The sequence below is a fragment of the Emys orbicularis genome, chromosome 15 (genome assembly GCF_028017835.1).
Source record: "Emys orbicularis isolate rEmyOrb1 chromosome 15, rEmyOrb1.hap1, whole genome shotgun sequence".
Classification (NCBI taxonomy): Eukaryota; Metazoa; Chordata; order Testudines; family Emydidae; genus Emys; species Emys orbicularis.
In genome coordinates, this window is record NC_088697.1 from 9951197 (window position 1) to 9958676 (window position 7480).

General features: G+C 46.5%; 2 non-coding genes across 2 annotated transcripts; both read left to right on the forward strand.

Annotated features, from left to right (window-relative positions):
- The first annotated feature begins 578 nt into the window (after positions 1 to 578).
- TRNAF-GAA (transfer RNA phenylalanine (anticodon GAA)) lies at positions 579 to 651 on the forward strand. Its single transcript has one exon. It is a non-coding gene; the product is annotated as a tRNA-Phe (tRNA).
- Positions 652 to 1027: 376 nt separating this feature from the next.
- TRNAV-AAC (transfer RNA valine (anticodon AAC)) lies at positions 1028 to 1100 on the forward strand. The gene has a single exon. It is a non-coding gene; the product is annotated as a tRNA-Val (tRNA).
- The last annotated feature ends 6380 nt before the right edge of the window (positions 1101 to 7480 follow it).

Here is a 7480-nt window from a genome sequence, read left to right on the forward strand (position 1 = left end):
CTCACACCCTGAGTGCCGGGGAGACATCGCAGTCCCTAGTGCCCAGAGCACCAGCCCCCAGTGCCCAGAGCACCAGAGACATGGCCCCCAGAGTTCAGAGTACTCTGCATCATGAGTACTGGCCCCTACCACCTGGAGTCCTGGGCTGCAGGCCTACCACCCCTAGCCCCTTTGGTATGACCCAGTATGGCCATTCTTCTGCTCTTAAAAAGTGTGTGAGGGGCATTGAGGATCCAGACGGGGAATGTAGGAGAGGAAGCTGGGTAGGAGGGGGAAGTCTTGGAGAATTTGAGCTGCAGTAGGTGAAGGTGGGGCGACAAGTGGCAGCAGGACTCTTGCTGCCGGGGTCTAGCTGCCCAACTTCCTCCCCGTGCTGCTGGGCCCCAGTTGCCTTCAGCCACCACGTAACCCAGGAACTAAGGCAGGAATGGGGTGAGGAAGCAAGTCAAGCTGAGCAAGACAGGCAAAAATTCATCTTGCCTGTATGGGCTGCTAGCAATGACATCCTTTTTATGTGCCATGGCTGAGAAAAGCATCCCAGAGAGAGAAGCAGCAGCTCAAAAACATGTCTAGCAGGTGCTGAAGTATCTCAGTGGGGAGAGTGTTAGACTGAAGATCTAGAGGTCCCTGGTTCAATCGCAGGCTTAAGCATGCTTTTTCATCCCTCTTTCTGCAAGGGTGGGCTGTTTTCTGCAAGCATTTTATTTACCCGATGCGAGTCCCTCATTTTGGGCTCTGCTGCAGGAAAAGACAGCTTGGGCTTGTGCACCCAGTTGGCCCACCTGAGCTTGCTTTCTTCTCTTGCTCTTTCTCAGCAAGGGGAAGAAAAAGAAGCTCTCCTTCAAGCTGGAGTCACAAGGGTGACGTAAGGATGACTTCCTGAGCGCCGGCTCCAGTCCTTTGCTCTTCCAGCTGCCCCATCGAAGGGCTGCCACCACTTTTTCCAGGTTCACCCATCAATGTGTGCCAGGGCGAGCGCCAGCCATGTGCATGGAATTTGAAGCAAGGGGCAGAGCACTGTGAGAGAGTTTCTGTAGTGTAGTGGTTATCACGTTTGCCTAACACACAAAAGGCCCCGGGTTTGAAACTCGGCAGAAACCTGATGGCTTACTTTCCCCAGCTCCCCTAATTGTCCAGTGAGATGCTCCTCCTTCTGCCACTGGTCTGTGCCTGGGATAACCCCAACCTCTGCAGGACAAAGGGTGGTGGAATGAGCTGAGAAAGTGCCTTGGCATCAGCAGGGGAAAGCTAGATGATCTAGGTCAGTCATCTCGTAGAAGCTTGTGGCTTGGCCTCCTCTGCCCTTCGAGGTTGGCCTAGGGAGGCCGGCTCTTCCTGCTGGCCTCCTTTGCACAACGTGCCAAAGGAGGAAGTGAGGCAGGAATGGGGCAAAAGAGGAAAGTCAAGCTGAGGAAGGCAGGGCAGAAGCAAAGCACCTCAGTGCGACTAAGTGGGGATAGTAGAGCACCACCATTCATTCTGCCAGTGCTTGGGGAGGTGCAGTTGGCTGCTGGGAGGTAGAATCCTGTGCCTACCTCTTGGATTCCCATGGATGGCTACTGGTAGTCAAGGAGAAGGAGGACAGTTCTGGGTGAGAGGAAGACAAGCAAAGCTGAGTCCGAGTTTGTTCCCTTCGGGCCATGACCGTGGGCTTGGGAGTTGGGCTTGGGAGTTGCCCGTGCGCCGTGGGTGGACTTGTTCCAGTGAGAACTGCTGCTTGTTTCTGACCAACCTGGGGGCGCCAGTGGCAGCTTAACAGGGAGCAGGTGCTGGCTTGAGTGAATGGGATACAGGAAACCCCAGCCTGCCCCTCTGGGCCAAGTCCACTGCTTGTCTTCTGCATTGTGACATCCAGATTTAAATCTTCCTAGCGTGTGCTGTGGCTCGTGTATTAAGCCTTCCTGATTGGTCCAGTCGTTGTCGAAGTAGCTCAGTTGGGAGTGCATTAGATTGATGATTTGAAGCTTTCTGGCTTGACGCCAGGCTTTAGCACCCCCTTCACCCTGGGCATGTCGTGCTGGACTTTCTTCTGGTGTGCAGCTGTGCCTTGAACTCATGAGTTTTCCTAATTTCAGAGGCAACACTTGCAGAGGGTGGTGTGTGGGGTCATGTGCCCCACCTGGGTTAGCTATCGCCTGCTACAGAGGTAGGCATCCTATGGCATGCGTGCCGAAGGTGGCATGCTAGCTGATTTTCAGTGGCACTCACACTGCCCGGGTCCTGGCCACTGGTCCGGGGGCCTCTGCATTTTAATTTAATTTTAAATGAAGCTTCTTAAACATTTTAACCTTATTTACTTTACATACCACAATAGTTTAGTTAGATATTATAGACTTATAGAAAGAGACCTTCTAAAAATGTTAAAATGTATCACTGACACGTGTCATAACTGTAAAGGGAAGGGTAACAGCCCTCCTGTTTACAATACTATAAAATCCCTCCTGGCCAGAGACTCCAAAATCCTTTTACCTGTAAAGGGTTAAGAAGCTCAGGTAACCTGGCTGACACCTGACTCAAGGGACCAATAAGGGGACAAGATACTTTCAAATCTTGGTGGGGGGAAGGCTTTTGTTTGTGCTCTTTGTTTTTGGTTGTTGTTCGCTCTTGGGACTAAGAGGGACCAGACATCAATCCAGGCTCTCCAAATCTTTCTAAACAAGTCTCTCATATTTCAACTTGTAAGTAAACAGCCAGGCAAGGCGTGTTAGTTTTAATCTTTGTTTTCTCAACTTGTAAATGTACTTTTTACTAGGGTGTTTACCTCTGTTTGCTGTAACTTTGAACCTAAGGCTAGAGGGGGGTCCTCTGGGTTCTTTAAGTTTGATTACCCTGTAAAGTTATTTCCCATCCTGATTTTACAGAGATGATTTTTACCTTTTTCTTTAATTAAAAGCCTTCTTTTTAAGAACCTGATTGATTTTTCCTTGTTTTTAGATCCAAGGGGGTTGGATCTGTATTCACCAGGGAATTGGTGACGAGGCTCTCAAGGCTACCCAGGGAAGGGAATTAGCACATTGGGAGTGGTGGCAGCAGACCAGATCTAAGCTGGTAGTTAAGCTTAGAAGTTTTCATGCAGGCCCCCACATCTGTACCCTAAAGTTCAGAGTGGGGAGGCAGCCTTGACAACATGCGAAACCTTAAATTAGAGTGAATAAATAAAGCCTCAGCACACCACTTCTGAAAGGTTGCCAACCCCTGGCCTGCTACATCATGTGGTGCTGCCAGGCTCCCTCCCTGCACAGCAGCTGCTGGAGGGGTAAGTGGAGAGAGGCTGCCTTTGCCGCTTCCTCTCCCTGCATTGTTCACACCTGGGAGGGGCTGTTGATCGTAAGGGGTGGAGCTGAACCTGGAAATTGTGCCCCCCCCTCACTCTTTCAGGAGACACCAGTCATCTGTGCCTGGTTTCCATTTCCTCAGCTAGTAGAAAAAGTGGTATTCTGCACCTGAGTTGCCAGCTCTTACTTTCTTTCTCATGAAGGGGAGGAAAAAAGAATCTCTTTTTCAAACCCCAGTCCTACTGTTGACCGAGGTGTGACTTTCTAAATTCCCACTACAGTGGAGGATTTAGAGTTAGTGGGGCCCCGTGAGTGGCTTCATTTTCGGGGGGCCCCCTGGGGACCCATCTAAGAAAAAGAACATTCTCTCCTATCTCTCCCCATTTTTCATTTTTTTCTTCATCCTCCTCCTATATTATAAGTAATGGGAAGTAAAGGAACATAAAGTGAGGTACCTTGATTGGGGCAGGGGGTTGGGGTGCAGGAGGGATGGCGGGGGTCAGGCTCTGGGATGGAGTTTGGGTGGTGGGTGCAGGCTCCGGGCTGGGACAGGGAGTTGGGGAGGGGGTGAGGAGTGTGGGCTCTGGGAGGAAGTTTGGGTGCGGGATGCAGGTTCTGGGCTGGGGCAGAGGATTGGTGTGTGGGAGGGGTTGAGGGATGTGGCTTATGGGAGGAAATTTGCATCCGGGTTGCAGGCTCTGTGCTGGGACAGGGATTGGGGTGTGGGAGGGGGTGAGGAGTGTGGGCTCTGGAGGAAGTTTGGGTGTGGGGTGTGGGCTCTGTGCTGGGGCAGGGGGTTGGGGTGCAGGAACGGGTCAGGGGGGTGGCACTTATCTCAGGTGGTGTGGCTCCCAGAGCGACCGGCACACACCCTTCTCTGGCAGCGACTCCTGGGTGCGGGGGAGGCAGGGGGTCTCCATGTGCCACTGCCTGCAGGCTCTGCCCACACAGCTCCCATTGACCATAGTTCCTGGCCAATGACAGCTGCAGAGTTGGTGCTAGGGATGGTGGCAGTACATGGAGATGCACCCCCCAGGGGACACAGAGACATGCCGGCCACTTCTGGGAGTGGTGCGACATGGGGGGAGGGAGGCAGAGTGGGCCGGGAGCCACATTAGCGCTGCTAGCACATCCATTTGGGGGAGGGGAATTAACTATTTTGACCACTGGGCAGCAGAAACTGTCTCTGAAACTATAAGTCATTGTATTAACGGCTTGGCTACTGAAGAAACAGTACACCATTGAAAATGTGCATGGCACTGCTAAACTTTAACCAAAACACAAGTAAAAATTAATAAACTAATTTCAGGAGACAATAGGAAGGCAAGGAAAAAACAATTTCTCAAAGAAATTATTTGTACTGCTTAGCAGAGTTACATAGAAACTACCATAACAATTCACTAGAGAACATTAAAAAACAGAAAGAAAGTGGCCTTATTAGTAATAAACATCTAATTGGCATTTCCCTTAGAGTATAATATAACAGTAGTGAATTGGCAATGTGTCAAATTGTTAAAACAAATTCCCTGTTAGGACCAGTCACAATCTGCAGTCAGTGACACTGCATCCTAACTGAGATACATGTTATTCAAAACTGACTTTTTAACTCTCCAGTTACTCCATATTGAATGCAGACACAGCAATATTAGATACATTGGTTACTGTCCATTCAGCAGGTTATTTCCTACTTATTTATAATTACTGAAGATGCTCTACGCTGATGGGAGAGAGCTCTCTCCTCTGTGTAGTTAGTCCACCTCCCCCAGAGTTGGTAGCTATATCAGTGGGAGAAGCTATGCTGGTGGGGGTGTGAAAGCTGTTGTGTTTACATGTATATATAAAGTTTAATGTAATATACTTATCATAAGGGTATATCTCAGTGGTAGAGTGTTTGACTGCAGCTTAAGTGGTCCTTGGTTCAAATCCAACTGCCCCCTTAGAAACCTGATCCTACAACAAAAAATTTTGCATATCCATTTCCATTATCTTAGTTCCACTGAATGGGGATGCTTGAAATGAATGGAAACACTCAACGTTTTCCTGTGCAAATGCATAAAAACCTAGCAAAGATGTCCCTCAGCTGAAATCAGTTTCAATCCTCTAAGTGTCTAGTTTATGTTTTCTTCAATTAAACAAGGGTATAATATCAATGCACATTTGCAGGTCCTTGGTCTCCATGGGTTACAATGTGCAGAAGAACAAGAACCACACCCACTTGGGAGGAATGGACTAGTTTGTGTTACATTTGGTAAGTAAGTTGCCATTGGGACTGAAAACTCTACTAGAGGTCGACAGGAACCTATTACAAAAATAAAATAACCAAGATTGACCAAACTCCCTGTTACACATTCAAACCTCTCTTTGTGCGCACAATATCAATTGGGGCTCTAATAAATGGCAACCTTCCTTTAACACGGATTGTTGTTCCTTGTAACTTTCAGATGCATTCAAATGGCAGCTGTTTAGAGGTCATGTGCTTCTAGTTCATGATCAGCAGCAGAGTCTCTAAGTTTACCAACCATAGAGCTGGTTGTGTCTGCATCTAAATAACTGCAGAGTTAGTGTAGTACCAGATAGTTAGTTGCACAGTCTTACTTCTCTAGTCTCATTTTCTGGTCTTATTGATCACTTGGGTAGAAAGAGCAAGGGTTTGGTGGTTTTGTTTTTTGTTTTTTTCTCCCTTCATTTTCTGCTAAGGAATGTGTGATCTTGAGCATGTTATTTTAAGATCCCTGTGGGTCAGGATAATACCATCTCCTTGAAATAGGTGAGGAAGTGGCCTGTTTGTATAATCTAAAATAAAGGAGCGTTTGTAAAGCAGTTTAACCTTTAAATGTGCTGGTATAAAAATAGTAAATAGTAAATTCCACTGCCAGATATAAGCACAATAGAAACTTTAAGTTACTGTGCATAAAATCAGCTATTATTTATGGGCCAGGATCAATTAATTACCAAAGAAATAAACTCTTGGGAAGTAGCTGTAATTTGTCCCCAAGCCTTTCTTTGTTCTCATATGCTATCAGGGAATCTCTTCTAGAGGGCAGAGTTAAGGTTATCTGGACATGTACCGTATTTCCTGTTTTTCCAGAGTTTGAGTTTTACTGAACTCGATGTTCTGCAAGGGTAAGAGATATTCACAGTCAAAGTTAACTCTGTGTTAACAAAGGCTGTTGTTAGTGACAAATAATGAGACTAATCCCTCACTGTGGTAATTCCACTGACTTCAGTGTACTCTTTCCCCATTTCTAGTTCCAAAAAAATAAGCAAAGTAAAACGATCTTGAGAACTAAAATGCTGTGAGAAAGTGGAAATTTTAGTAGCTCAAATAATTCAGTTTTTTCTGTGTCTTGTGCATCTGTAAAAGACACAACACATTAATTTATAAGCACATCTTTCTGAACTTCTTTAAATATTATGTAGTACATTAACTATATCAAGTGGGTTGTTCAATGCAATGAGGTTTTCATGCATTGCCCAAAACATATTTTTAATATGATTTAAATGACTACAACTCATTGAACATAAAATTGTTTAGTTCATGCTGTGAAGTGTGTTGGTAGTTCAAATTACTAGGTTTATTTTCTCTGTGTGTGTGAGGCACAACACATTAATTTAGTGATGCTGAAAATGTTCCCTTCTCTCCCCAGAACTTCCTCAGAATTGCCTTCCTTTTGTAGATTAATCTGCACCCGTGTCTCTATGAGGAAAACATTGTTTCAATGATTTTTTTTAATTAAAGGGACTGAGACACAGTGGCCACATGATGGCGACACAACATCAGGAATGCAAAGCAATAGGTTCCTTGTTTGCACGTTGATGTTGACAAGGGATTGAACTCACCTCCCCTCTTTTCACAGACATATTTGTTTAATTCTCTGAGGCCAAACTTAAGTTTAAATGAATTTCCAGGGCTGATGAAAGGGGACTTTGGGATTGATTTCACTTGTCCACCAATGCAGCATTTAATGGTATAAATAGCACCATGGGCTGGACAGAGAATGGAGACAGATCCTGAGCTGTCTGGTAGCAAACCCTGGTTTCCCAGGTGCAATTGAACATGCTGCACATCTGCAGTGATGATGTAAATAGCCCAGCATGGCCCCTTTGGGATTTTGTGCCTGGCACAGTGGTGCTGTTAGAAGTGCTGTTGTCATAAATGGCTGCACGGTTCTATGGCACGTTGCCCACACACCCTATGGCAAAGC